The 15,000-nt window shown below is 44.3% G+C and overlaps 1 long non-coding RNA gene across 1 annotated transcript in view; it reads left to right on the top strand.

Moving 5' to 3' along the window:
• Nucleotides 1-2,787, top strand: part of LOC307136896 — a 12,087-nt gene extending 9,300 nt beyond the window's left edge. Inside the window, exons 3-4 of the long non-coding RNA XR_013817851.1 lie at nucleotides 605-721; nucleotides 1,168-2,787. This is a non-coding gene — a long non-coding RNA (uncharacterized lncRNA). The remainder of the gene's footprint in view (nucleotides 1-604; nucleotides 722-1,167) is intronic.
• Nucleotides 2,788-15,000: the final 12,213 nt, after the last annotated feature.

The following is a 15,000-nucleotide window of genomic DNA, read 5'->3' as shown; positions in this document are numbered from 1 at the left end:
TTTTATGGATAGATGGATAGATAGATGGATGGATGGATGGATGGGTGGGTGGGTGGATTGGATGGATGGATGGATGGATGGATGGATGGATGGATGGGTGGGTGGGTGGGTGGATTGGATGGATGGATGGATGGGTGGATTAATTGATGGATGGATAGATGGATGGATGGATGGGTGGGTGGGATGGTGAATGGATGGATGGATGGGTGGGTGGATTAATTGATGGATGGATGGATGGATGGATGGATGGATGGATGGATTGGGTGGGGGGGATGGATGGGGTATTGGATGGATGGATGGGTGGATTAATTGATGGATGGATGGATGGATGGATGGATGGATGGATAGATAGATAGACAGACAGACAGACAGACAGATAGATAGATAGATAGATAGATAGATAGATAGATAGATAGATAGATAGATAGATAGATAGATGGATGGATGGATGGATGGATGGATGGATGGATGGATGGATGGATGGATGGATGGATGGATGGATGGATTGGGTGGGTGGATGGAAGGATGGATGACATTATCATAGTGCAATGTAAAATTGTCAAGTTAACTACATGAATTCTTCTTGTCACTCTTTCTTTTAAAGTCAATTACACAGTCAGAGATCAAACTCACTGGAGTCCAGCTGTGTGTCCATGAAGAGTGACCAGTCTATGGACAAACCTCTAGTATTTAAGGGAAGACACACATCAGCTGATCTGAGGTACAAATAAAACGCCTCCGGTTACGACTGTAACCCTAGTTCCCTGAGGAGGTAACGAGACGCTGCGTCGATGCCGCTTTGGGAACGCCCCTGCGTGATTGCGTCTGAAGCACGTATGTCAACTCAGAGTCCTGCACGGGTCCGATTTTATAAATCCACACCCGCCCGTACCCGCAGTGCTTAAAGGGATCCCATGGTGTCAAGACTTGTATGGCTTAATATAACATAAATGTTTTCTCTTTCTGAAATATGTTGTAGAAAACCCATGAAAGATCCACGTTATTTAAAAAATCCATTATATATTTGGACAATGGCGGCGCCATTTTGTTTGCGTTCTAGGTTGATGACGTAGAATGGTTGCACTCGGTAATCAACTGGTGCTACCCATAGCTATTTTTACCATTTTTCTCCTGTCCAAATTACAACCCCTAAACTTCTCCTTCCAGCACAAGCGCTCATCAACTCTGGCTCCGCCGGGAATTTTATCTTGCATCCACTTTTCCAAAGACTCAATCTCCAGAGGAAACGCAGTCCACAACAGTTAACCACCCACAACATTCTCAATTCCCAGACTGTTTAGTATCGCTATCTTCTTACTCTGGTCCCAGCAGCGTTGGAACAGCTCTGTGGCGCTCGCATTTTCTCCAAGCTTGACCTGCTGAGTGCTTACAACCTCATTAGGATCCGCGAGGGTGACGAATGGAAGACGGCGTTCATCACCCCAGGAGGACACTACAAATATCAGGTGATGCCGTATGGCCTGTTCAACTCACCTTCAGTCTTCCAAGGCTTCATCACTGTTGCCGTGGCTGTTTTTCATGTCCGCGGGTTGAAGCAACCCCAATTATGTGATATTTAGCCCCAGGAATGCGAATTTTAGTAGGCAACCATGCCAAAAAAACACATATTTTACCCCCAAATGTGATTTTTACCAGGGAATCCCCCCCTGAAACGCGATTGGGCTTGTTTTGAGTAGCAATTGGGTGGGTTTTGTTGTGAAAACCTGGCAACCCTGGGCAGCGAAACACACACACACCAGGCTTGTTCGAGATGCATCGGCGCTGCGCAGACCGATCCACGTATGATAAACGCATGAGTGAATCAAAAGCATAAGGAGTCATATGCTCTCGCTGGACTGGTTATCATACGGCGATCGGTCTCTGCACAGCACCGCTGCGAACAAGCCTTCCATCAACAATGCAAACGTTGCGTTACTATTGATTCACATGGCTTTACGATCCTACATCGGCATCAAAACACAAGGAAAACAGCGAATCCAACACATTCATGCAGTTCGCTGTCATTTGTACAGACGGAGATTACAAACGAGCAGCAGCTGTTAGCTCCATTAGCTGCTATTTCAACAATGGCGGATCTCAGTGTGTGTTGGTCTTGTTGACTCCGCCCCCAGAGCCTGACGGAATCGGTTCTTACTTCTAGCCCTGTTCTAGCCCAGCAATGTTCTGGTGCTACTTAAGAACCACTTCTCCTGGCTCGGAGCTGGGCTTTGGGTGTGGAAACACAAAGAGCCGATTTGAAACTAGGCTCTGGCTCCGATCTAGCTCTAGCACTGCCTTGGTGGAAAAGGGGTATGAAAAAGTCTAGCCGTGTTTTCTGTCAGGTGTAACTTAATATGTCACATACTCATGTGTGCAGAGCGAAGAAATTACTGTGTGGCAGAAGATATATGTACAATCTGTAAATATGTAAGAATGTTAAATGATTTTGTTGTTTTTATAAAATAGTGTTGTTAAATTGTTATGATATTTCAGTTTGGATGTCTTTTGATTTGAGCAAATGCTCTAGTACAGATGTCTGACAGCTCTCCAGATCTATAAATTGCATAGTCGTCTTTTTGTACTCTGGTGAAGGTGGACAGGGTCTGAAATCATTTCATACAACAGAGAAGTGGCCTATCCGTTATTTCCACCTGTTCCTGTCTGAAACCCATGTAAGATGTATAATTTAAAAGTTGTGGTATGGTAAAGTTTGGGCACACCAAACCATATAACATGTTTTGTGTATTTTCTCATTAAGAATCATTTCAGTAAACACACTTAAACTGCACATATTTCTTCTATTTTTTTATGCACATTTATTCATACAACTGTTGGGAGTGGTCTCGTAGGGCAGTGAAGCAAGTGCATTCTGGGAGTTGTTGTCTTTCATCCACATGAGCCAAAAATACATTTTCTGGCTTTTCTCAGTCTAGAAGGCACCAACTTCTAAAATAATTTCACATTTCTACTACATAAATGACCCAGTTTAAACACACATTCATCTTTCCAGCTGTGAAGTATCCCTTTAAAATTGATATAAAGCATATATTGAAAAACACTTAATATACTTGAAGTTGTTTCAAAATAATACATTTAATACAAACTTAGTATCGTATGATTGAAATATATTAACTATGTCCAAAAAAGCACAATTTACTGTAAATATATTTCCTTTTTACCTGGGTGTACACTGCAATGGGTTTTTAATGCATTATACAGTTTAAAGGGGTGGTAAACCACGATTTCACTATTCTAACTTTAGCTAGCGTGTAATGTTGCTGCTTGAGCATAAACAACATCTGCAAAGTTACAACGTTCAAAGTTTAAAGCAAAGGGAGATATTTGCTTTTAAAGAAATCAGTTTCTAGAAGAGAGAAGGACGTTATGTCCCCAAGCCACCGGAGAGATCGACAAGCATCCTGCTGGGTGCAGAGAAGCCTGCTGCAGATATCGAACAGGGAGTGTCCGTTCCAGAGTCCAGGCCCAGTTCTACTAGGTACAGAGATAAATTGCACGCCTACTGCCCTTATTGCGACAATGCCAGTCATTTCCTTAATGGATGCCTCAACTTCAAAGAGCTGACTAAAGAACAGAAAGAAACCTGGATTCGTAAGAATAACCGATGCTGGAGATGCGGCCGCAATCATCATGCTTCCAGATGTACTCTGAAAGCCTTGTGCAAGACCTGCAATAGGAAACATCTCCTTATATTGCATGATCTAAACGAGAGGGCGGTGAATGCCAGTACAACGCCCAAGCCCCCAGAGAACTCCTGTCTTGTGAGTACCACAAAAAACCTCCTATACGTTGACCGTTCTGCCAGTAGCCGTAGAGTCCTGCTTAAAGTGAGTAAGGTGATCATCACGAATGGAGATGCATCGTTAGAGACGTATGCAGTGCTCGACGACGGGTCTGAGAGGACTATTCTCCTCCAAGCAGCCGCGCAGCAGCTGAACCTCAGAGGACGACCAGAGGACCTGATACTGAGAACAGTGAGACAGGATCAGCAGGTGCTCCATGGCGCAGCCGTCTCCTTCACAGTATCGTCTGTGTCTCATCCTCACAAGAAATACCTTATCCAACATGCATTCACGGCTGAGAGACTAGGCCTTGCTGAACACACCTACCCGGTGGCTTCCTTGAAGAAGAGTTACAAACATCTAACTGGCCTCCCGTTGCAGCAGATGGATAAGGTGTAGCCTATGTTGCTGATCGGGTCAGATTGCCCACACCTCATCACGCCCGTTGAACCCGTCCGGTTAGGCCCCCCAGGTGGACCTGCAGCGGTCAAGACCCGTCTAGGATGGACCCTTCAAGGTCCCACACATGAGATTCGTCGCGGGATCAACACATATCAGTGTTTCTTCACATCTATCCTCCCCAATGCAGACCTGTTTGCTCATGTTGAGAGATTATGGCAGATGGATGTGATTCCCTACCGCAGCGACAAGGTAGTTACAAGATCCAAGCTAGACCAAGAAGCCATCAGGCTCCTGCAGGAGAAGACTGAGCGAGTGGAGGTAGAAGGAACGATGAGGTATGCTACGCCGCTACTTCGGATGCAGAGCATGCCACAGCTGGATATGCCCAAAGGAGCCGTTCTCCCGCAGCTTAGGAGTGTCGAGAGGAGACTACTTAAGAACCTTAACCAGGCTTCGGCCTACCAGGCCGAGATCACCAGACTGAAGGAAGCAGGTTATGTCACCAAGCTGGAACCAAGAGAGGTCGAGAGCTCCACATCATGGTACATTCCACACCATATGGTGCAGCATAACCAGAAGAATCGGGTCGTTTATAACTGCTCCTTTCAATATGAAGGCCACAGCCTGAATGAATTCCTTCTACCAGGACCCACGCTAGGTCCATCACTGCTAGCAGTTCTGCTCCGCTTCCGAGAGCACCCGGTCGCCATTAGCAGTGATATTCGAGGTATGTTTCACCAGTTGAGGCTGCTCCCTGATGACATGCCATTGCTCCGTTTCCTATGGCGAGACCTGAAGCCTGAGCAACCCCCCGACGTGTACCAGTGGCAGGTGCTCCCCTTTGGCACCACGTGCAGTCCCTGCTGTGCCACATACGCCCTGCAGAGGCACGTCATAGATCACAGCCAGCCTGGAGACCTGGTCAGAGAGGTTATTGAAAGATCCTTCTATGTGGATAATTGTCTGCATAGTGTTCACTCCCCCCAAGACGCCGAGACCTAGTTGATCAACTCTGTTCACTCCTAGCCTCTGGAGGCTTTGAACTTCGACAATGGGCCAGTAATTGTCCGTCAGTGATTACTCACCTACCCTCTGAGTCTAGATCCAGTACCTGTGAGCTCTGGCTTCATCAAGGTCAACAAGATGTTCAGGAGCCTACGCTCGGACTTCACTGGCACTGTCAGTCTGACACCCTACACTACAAGCACCGAGCTAGCCGCTGCTCCACTGTGACAATGCGCAATATCTACCGTGTATTGGCCAGCCAACATGACCCCCTTGGTTATGTCATCCCTTACACCACCAGGGCAAAGATATTGGTACAGCGCTTGTGGGACAAGAAACGCGACTGGGATGATCCACAGTTGCCTGAGAAACTCCTTACTTCGTGGTCTGAGTGGGAGAAGGAGTTGAGTGTATTGGAGAAGATATCTCTACCCCGGTGCTACGCCAGCTCACAGATGGATCACCCGTCCTGTCGATATGAAATCCACGTCTTCTGTGACGCATCGGAGCAGGCGTACGGTTCAGTGGCCTATCTGCGGACAGAAGACAAAGAAGGTCAAGTAGAAGTCACCTTTGTTGCTGCCAGATCCCGCGTTGCTCCCCGCAAGCAACAGTCTTTACCCCGCTTAGAGCTGTGCGCCGCCCTCAGTGGTCCGAGCTTACGATTCCTATCCACTCCACTACGCTCTGGTCAGAGTCCACCACCGTGCTTACATGGCTTACATCCAGCTCGTGTCGCTTCAAGGTGTTCGTAGGAACACGTGTGGCGGAGATCCAAGAGATGACAGCTTCCGCCACCTGGTGCTACGTCAGATCCGCAGACAACCCAGCGGATGACATCACCCGAGGCAAGCCTCTTCGCGACCTCTGCATAGGGAGCCGGTGGAGCCAGGGACCAGCATTCCTTAAGCTGCCACAAGATAATTGGCCTGAACAGCCCCTCTCATTGCCTGAAGAGACAAGCAGTGAATTGAGACAGACAGCCTTCACTGGGTTGACGACCACAACTTCACCTCCATTTAAGCCGCAGCAGTACAATACACTGTCAGAGTGCCTGAACGCCTATGGGCAGGAGCTTCACGGGGCGGCTTACACCTCCAGTGCTGACCTCCAAAGAGACGTTCAACAAGCAGTCCTCCATCAAGCTCAAGCAGAGTCCTTTCCTGATGAGCTGAAACTTCTGAAGTCAGATAAACCGGTGTCAGCCTCAAGCAGACTGTCTTCACTCTCCCCTGAGCTTGACGCTGCTACCGGACTCATTCGAGTAGGAGGACGCCTACGCCACTGTGAGGTACTAGAAGCGGATGCTGTACATCCAGTTGTCCTCGACCCTCGACATCTGACCACAGAGCTAATCATCAGGGATTATGATGAGAGGCTACACCATCCCGGTGCAGAGCGATTGTTTGCCGAAATCAGAAGGACGTACTGGATACTGAGGGGGCGTGAAGCTGTCCGCTGACACCAACGCCAGTGTGCAGAGTGTAGAAAATGGAGAAGCCGTCCAGAAGTTCCCCTCATGGCCGACTTGCCCCTTACCAGACAAAGATTCTTCCATCCAGCCTTCTACTCAACTGGCATGGACTGTTTCGGTCCCTTATTAGTTAAGATTGGCCGTCGTAATGAGAAGAGGTGGGGCATTATCTTTAAGTGTATGACAACCAAGGCAACCCATCTCGACCTTCTTACCAGTATCGACTCTGACTCGTTCTTGATGGCCCTGCGACGGTTCATTGCCCGGCGAGGGAAGCCGTACGAGTTATTGTGCGATCAAGGCACCAACTTTAAGGGAGGAGAACGTCAATTGAATGACACCTTCGCCGCCCTCCAAGAGGAATTACAGTGTCACCTCGCCAGCCAGCAGATCAAGTTTGTATACAACCCTCCAAGTGCCCCTCACTTCGGTGGTTGCTGGGAGAGGGAGATCCGCTCGATCAAGACAGCCCTCAGAGTGACGATTGGGGCCCAGACTGTCACGGAGGAAGTGTTGAGAACAGTCCTGATCGAGGTTGAAGGTATTCTCAACTCAAAGCCTCTTGGGTATACCTCCTCAGATGTAGCCGACCTTGACCCGATCACACCGTACTGCTTCCTGATTGGCTGTCGAGATGCATCCTTACCTCAAGTAGTCTACCAAGAGTCCGAGCTCCTGAGTCGCAGACGCTGGCGCCACAGTCAACTGCTTGCAGAGCACTTTTGGAGACATTTCTTAAAGTACTACTTACCCAGTCTTCAATCCCGCCAGAAGTGGAAAACCGAGAAGAAATCACTAGAGATCGGGGACGTGGTTATGATCGTCGATCCCCAACTTCCCCGTGCCCTCTGGCCAGTAGGCAGGATCAACCAGGTCTTCCCAGGCTCAGATGGCAGAGTCCGGACAGCCAGCGTAGACATTAATGGTAGGACTTACACACGGGTCGTGGCTCGTCTTATCCAGCTCCCAGCCCTACCTAAGGATGACTAGGACAAGATATAAGGCTTTTGTTAGATGAGCGAATTCAGTTCCTAAATTCGGGGGCGGCTGTGCAAAAGGCCAGGGCCCTCATTTATCAACAGTGCATAGAAAAGGTTCTATATTTTGTCCAACGAATGAAATTTAGAATGTGCCTAAGTACAAGAAAATCCGCATTTATTAGATTAGATTAGATTAGATTCAACTTTATTGTCATTACACAAGTACAAGTACAAGGCAACGAAATGCAGTTTAGGTCTAACCAGAAGTGCAATAGCAGCAAGTGCAGGATATATACAATGGTTGCGTAAGTGCAGGACATAAAAATGTTCTGAATATATATAAATATGTATAAGTAGAGAGATGGTTATTACTATAAGTAGAACTGAATTTACAGATGAATATATACAGTGAATAAATATACAGATGGCTATTACTATAAACAGAATTTACAGGTGAATATGTACTATGAATAAATATACAGATGGCTATTACTATAAACAGAATTTACAGGTGACTATGTACTATGAATAAATATACAGACGGTTATTACTTGAACAGAATTTTACAGTTAGAGGTATACAATAATATGTTAGGCTAATATGAGGAATATAGCAGTGGATTAAGTTAGTACAATAAATTATGGACAGAGCTATCCGAAAGAAAGTGTAAAAGTGCAGTGGAAAGTGGTTGCATATTCCAGTTAGAAGTACGGTGCAAAATGCAAATGTAAACATTGTTACTGTAAATACAGTCGGCAGTGCAGATGAGCATAATCCAGTTACGGTATGGTGGTGCAGAATGCATAAGTAAACAGTTGTTACTGTAATAAACAGTCAGTAGTGCAAATAACAAAGTGAAGGCAGATGTGAGGTAGGAGAGTTATCAGTTTATGAGGGAAGTGGATCAACGGGGGTTTGAGTTCAATAAAGAGACAGCTCTGGGGAAAAAACTGTTCTTATCAAACGTGCGTACGCAGTTCTTACGCACATGAGTAAGCAATCATTGTTGATAAATACCACATGTGCGTAAGTACCATGCTCGTTCACATTCATGGTCATTAGCATTCGGAAACGCCTCTAATTAACCATATATGGTGACAACACTTCCCTTTAAAAATTACGTGATTGTTTTTTTTCCTCACTGCAATAATGGCAAAGAGAGCAAAGAAGAGGAACTTCACAAACACAGAATTAGAGATACTTGTAAATGAAGTTGAATCCAACCAACAGATTTTGTTTAGTTCATTCACTGCAGGAGGAATTACAAATAAAAGAAAAAATGCTGCATGGGAGAATGTCACCAATGCAGTTAATTCCGTTGGGTCTGAGGAGAGAACTGTCCCAGAAATAAATAAAAAAATGGTTTGATATTAAAGTATTGGCTAAAAAACGTGTCACAGCACACAGACGAGAAATGTCCGCAACTGGAGGAGGACAGACAACAACAGAACTTTCCCCATTGGACAACCGCATAGCCTGCATCATCGGAGACACGGCTCTGTCCGGGATTATTAAGGACGGTGACACTGATGCTCTTGCGACAGAACAAACCGGGCCATCTAACACCCAAAGTGAAGGTAAAATAAACCAACTGGAATAGGATAGTGTTTGCATACATTTTATTTCAATTTGTAAACTTTTAATGAAATCATTCATAGGATAAACTCAATTAAATTAATGTGAACATGTGTTTCCTTAATAGCGACACCCGTTGTGCCTGAGGAGCTTGAGGAGCCGGGCCCATCCATTGCCCCTTCCATGCGCCGTGCGCCAAGAGTGCTGAGTGAGGCGGTGCTACAAAATCAAGAGGAAACAACAAAATCCATTAATGACCTAAAGGATCAACTGAGCAACATAACAAATGTATTGATTCAAATCAACGAGTCTCTGAAACAGATTGCCTCTTGCGCAAATACAATTGCTAATAAACCATAAACCGCTGACTAATGTAATTTCAGTTATTTGTTTCCACGAAGCTGCAAAACACAAAATGAAATCGCTGTAATGTTTCTGCACTCGACCAATGGCCAGACTTGCCTAAAATGTCTGTATGATCCTCTGTCTTGTCTGAATGCCAGCGGCATTAGGAGGTGGCAGGGGCACTGCATCGAGTATAGGGCCGTCTGGTCTTGGGGATTCCTGCAGAGGGATGCCCTGTCTGATGGCCAAGTTGTGTAGCACACTGCAAGCCATGATGATTTTGCATGCTTTTTCTGGCTGATACTGCAGTGTCCCTCCCGTGCTTGACAGACACAGCCACCGTCCTTTCAGCAGGCCTATTGCGCGCTCAACTGTGCTCCTTGAGCACGCATGGGCACGGTTGTACGCCTGTTCCTGCTCGGTCCTCGGGTTGGTTAGGGGTCATTAGCCATGGCTTTAGCGGGTAACCTTGATCACCTAATGATGAAATAGTTTAAGTAATTGTACATAGCCCTACAATAGCATTTTAAACATGTTGTAGCCTTAAATTCACCAATGAGCCAGCCATCCTCAACAGCGCCTTCTTGGAGATGCACACCCACAGAGCTATTCTGCTGAACGAACGAGTCGTGTGTTCCTCCAGGCCACCGCGCAACGACGTTTAATAACAACAAATTTGCATCACAAATTATTTGCACGTTAACAGAATGAAACCCTTTTCTATTTACATAATTAAATTTGTTGGTTGATGGTGCTTTTATGGCGATGTGGGTGCAGTCTATAGCTCCAATTATGTTTGGGAATCTAGCAATGGCATGAAAGTCCCGTTTAATTGCGGCTTGTTGAGGATTTCGATAAGGGAACTGGATGTAGGTTGGGGCCAAGGAAATAATTGCATCCAACACTGCCGGCATGATCCTACTCACTGATGGCTGGGATATACCACATATATCTCCAACCTCACGCTAAAATGTGCCAGTAGCTTAAAATCCAAGGGTGGACAGGAGTTGGATGTGCACGGGAATGGCTTTCGTTCGATTTGTTTCTCTCTCCAACACTGGTCCTAAATCACGACACAAATCCAGCAGTACATTTTTGGGAAAGCGGTACCTACTTAGAAGCCACTCTGTGCTCTCGCCAAGCAGATCAGCGCGATCTTGGAAAACGCGCTCTCTGCGGAGCGCATTGTTTGCCAAGTCTTCCAATAACGCAAGATAAGCCATTGCACTGAGACAAATATATTTCACATCTGTCTTTTATAGGGTTTGACACCAATTAAGCATCGTGTTTAAAACTAGACAAATTATAAATTGAGTGTTTTAAAGGAAACACAGGACATATGTGGATAGCTTAATGCTTACTGTGACACTCTTAAATGCTTTTTATGTGTAGTGTCGCTATTCTACCACTAGATTATCTGCGTAAGCATGCTCAGAGGTGTGCTTATATTTACACACATTTCTACGTATAAGTACAACTTGGTGAATCCCACACTTTGCGTGAAATTGTTCTTACGCACTCACTAAGCACAAATCTGTCCGTACGCACCATTGATAAATGAGGGCCCAGGTTGTATTTGGAAGATGGATGATATAGACCAACTAGAGCGCTCTATTGCTGCAACGTCATCAGCGCAAAACCGGAACTGGATGGAAGATAGGGTTTAGTTACATGTTAGGACATGCAAAAGGATGAAAAGTTTGTCAGCTTCTTTCTAGTTTAACATCTGCATTTTATCAGTACAGAGCACGAGTTAATGTTGGGTTACTGTGTGCGTGCAAAGAAAGTAAGTGAATATCATTTGTATTTCTTGCTTATTGTTAATAGATCAGCTGGTTTATTCCTCTGAGTAAAGAAGTAGCCTATTAGTTGTATACCTTGCATTACCTGCTTGATTTCATGTATAATAGTATGTTTCTGGGTTATGTTGACAAGACACGTTTGAGTATATGTCGTACATCACGTTATTATTGTATGTGAACGTTAATCTGAGATTATTATTAACCTGCAGTGATCAGCTGATTATCACCTGCATACCGCATGCCAGTTAAATGTCATTCATGCGTTAGTAGCGCCCTCTTGTGGATATGTACCGAATTATCAGTCAACTTATTGTGCAGTAATGTTGTATTAATCATATTCCCAAATTAACATCTATACTACTACTGTTAACTATTCAAAGGATGGTTATGTTTGCAGATCTGTATATGTATTCATATATATATTTATTTAAGTTGATTTTCCTGTTCAATATTTTACAGAACCACACATGTATGCCCAAGTTTCTTCAGTAAAGAACTCATCTACCTTCCGCTGAGTGTATCTCTTCAATTAAGAATCTCATTCAGTCCTGACCGACTGCCTGCTGTGTTTCGCACCCCTCTATGTTCATATCCATATACTTCAACGAACCCCTTCGTTTCAATCCCATCTTTTTCTGATTTGGGGTTGTGGGATGTCACTATTGCAGCACACTAGCTTAGAAGATGGAAAAGCTTATATTCAGCTGCTGGAAATATTTCCATAACTTTTTGTTGGAGAAAGGATGACAAGAACCTTGTTGTCAAATGTAAGTGGCATTATTCCTCTGGCATTACATGGCTTGCCCAAACACATTCCTTTGATCCCGATATACATTATACCCAACTATTACAAAAATCTTTCTAGAAAATAAAACAAAACATTTTCTTATGTTCTCACATTAATTATTTTGACAACATACATCATGAAATATAATCACACCTGGGTAACATTTGCATTATAGCTACAATTAGCATCAAGCTACACATGGCAATTCATTATAATAGATTAATAATAGATGAATAATAATTCAATGTGGATTTTAATCATATAATGTGGCAGAAATGTTATCTGTAGCATTTTGAATAAACTAGAATAAGCTATGCTTAGCATTTCTTATGTAAACATCCTTTATTATTATAAAAATAATCTAAATCCACGAAAATCACATACATATCACACAGTATGCTGTCATAATCGTATGTTTATTAGCACATGTTTTATGTGTAGAAACATTCCTCTGGGTTTGTGTCACATGAGCAGTGATTGATCTCCCTCTGAGTCATAACAGCGGATTATGAACATGAAATATGATTGACAGAGGAAGATCCTTCTCTGCTCATGTCACTCATATTTCATGTTCATAACCCGCTGTAATGACTCAGAGGAAGATCAATCACTGCTCATGTCACTGATATTTCATATTCATAACCCGCTGTTATGACTCGGATGCTATGAAAACACAGACAGACAACGCTGGAAGACGCTAATGCTCATCAGGTCTCGTAAATCAGTGGAAAATGAATAGAAATTGTGATTCTGTTACAAGTAAAAAAGTGTAACTATAGAATATAAAGATCTGAATTTTGAGGAGAAAGGGTGCAGTGTATAACGGAGAAGTAATATAACTAGTATTATAATGGATTTACTAATAAAGATATTTTGTGGATTTCGGGGTACAAAAAAATATGATACTGAAATGAACCCCCTGAAGCAGAACGTAGAAGGGTCTAAGCCTTAGACTGGACGTGTCAATCATGTCATGATTTAAATCTCTCTTTCTGATTCTGAAGATCCATCTTATCTGAGCTGTAGATCCTGATCTGAGAGACTGAAGAGTGTCATTGTTCTCTACAGGTTGAGTTATTGTGATGTTACAGATGAAGGTTGTGCTGCTCTGGCTTCAGCTCTGAGATCAAACCCCTCACACCTGAGAGAACTGGATCTGTCATGGAATAAACTAAGAGACTCAGGAGTGAAGCAGCTCTCTGATCTGAAGGATGATCCACATTATAGACTGGAGACGATTCGGTGAGTGTAGATGGCTAAAATGTTTGCATTTTAATTGAAAGTTATTATAGTTTCTTCTTGGGTTATTTTCTTGGTAATATTTATGTACTATAAACATGATTAATAAGAGTTTGATTCCATTTATAGATATAATTAATTATATTAATGTTTCTTCTTATTTAAAGAAATTGCAATATTCCACTTGAATCATTGTAAACTATTCCGCTCTGACCAGAGTGCACATGCTCATCACAGAATTCACATTCATTCATACAGCACAGTGTTGTGTTCTCTCAAGTGTTGTTTCAATGCATTGAGTCAGTGTTCAGAGATGCATAGAGTTTGATTCTGCTGCAAGCATTCTGTTATGCCTGACCAATGTATGAGTTTGTTTACTCGAGTATGAAAGGGAGAATGCTAATTAAAAAGATACTATAAGTTGATGCTACCCCTGTGTCGGTGTGATCCTTACCAAATATAACATTTGGCGATGAGGATAGCTGATATAGCACTTACACCTCCTTTTCTTGCTCTACTTGGTGAGCCTCCGATTCCCTGGACACGCTGCTTACAGTCCTTCGAGACTTTCATCTTGGCAGTGGGGCTGACTGATGTGAGCGCAGCCCACAAAAAGGCACTGTTACTGCATTGCTTGGGAGCCAAGGGTCAGCGTGTGCTGGGAACGCTTGAGTCGGGCACCTCAAGTGACTATGACACAGCCATGGAACTACTGACCCCATACTTTGCAGCCCAACAGAGAGCCTTCTTGCACCGTTTTCTTTTCTGCCAAAGAAACCAGCTGTCCGGTGAGACGGTGCAACAGACACCAGCTGTCCGGTGAGACGGTGCAACAGTATGTAGCCAACCTGCAGGGGTTGGCCAGCACATTTAAGTTTGGTGTATTGCAGGATGAAATGATTCGTGACCAGTTAATTGAACATACCAACAATGCAAAAGTACGTGAAACTCTGCTATTAGAACCGGACGATTTATTGCTGTCCCGAGAAATCACGATTGCATTACAAATAGAGAGTTTAGCTGCATGTGCGTCGGCTCTGACTAAACGGCAAACAATCACGGACTGCTCAGCCCCCTTCCCTTATGCCCCCATCAATATTACAGCCTAGCCAGAACGACACATTGGCGGCAGCAGACTCCTCTGCAGTTATGCTACTGAGGCACCAGCAGTCTCGGCCATGCCCACAAGCATAAGCATCATGGCCCTGTGATAACTGTGGATCTGCATCTCATCCGTCTAGAGCCCAGAACTGCCCAGCCCGTGGCCAAACGGGTCTCAACTGTGGTTAACGCAACCATTTTGCTTCAGTCTGCCGCTCTGCTCCAGCTGAGTCAGCGCAGCTGCAATAAGACCAGGAACAGGATATAATAGGAGGCGTGTGGCTGTGAGAAGGGACGATCGTGAGCCAAAGAAGACTAATTTGTTTGTTGTGAGCTGAAGAGATTTAAGTTGATACTAGTGATGTTAACAGTGACACCAAAGCTCCGAAGAGTGTGTCAAAAAAATTAAACAATTTTCAGTGAAGCTTTGTATCGATGCTTGATTCGTTCTATCAAAATCACGTGACCAATGACGTCCGAAGCTTCGTTT

Source organism: Gobio gobio (genome assembly GCF_949357685.1).
Source record: "Gobio gobio genome assembly, chromosome: 14".
NCBI lineage: Eukaryota > Metazoa > Chordata > Actinopteri > Cypriniformes > Gobionidae > Gobio > Gobio gobio.
Note: the sequence above shows the minus strand (reverse complement) of the source record. Positions and strands in the feature narration are given on the sequence as shown.